Consider the following 338-nt stretch of genomic DNA (forward strand, 5'->3'; position numbering starts at 1 on the left):
TAATCATACAACTAGAACCACCACTTCTCCTAATCTTTTGCTTGCCTCAAAATTGATTTATTCCTCAATCCTTCTTTTCAAAGAACCTTCATGTGATGCATTCTTGAAAATTGAGTGCAAACAAGTTTTGAAGATAAGAATGTTGTGAATAATCAAGCATCTTGCTTATTGAATTATAAAGAAAAACCATGCTATGCAGGCAGGCAGGGGTATATAAAGAAAACTATACTATGCAGACAGGCAGGACAAATAAGGATACAATCCAACTTTCAATTACAGCAATATTTGATGTAAAACAATCACTTAACAATACAACCTGTTGGAGTTCACTTGCTTTC

Source organism: Arachis duranensis, chromosome 3 (assembly GCF_000817695.3).
Source record: "Arachis duranensis cultivar V14167 chromosome 3, aradu.V14167.gnm2.J7QH, whole genome shotgun sequence".
In the NCBI taxonomy this organism is placed as follows: domain Eukaryota; kingdom Viridiplantae; phylum Streptophyta; class Magnoliopsida; order Fabales; family Fabaceae; genus Arachis; species Arachis duranensis.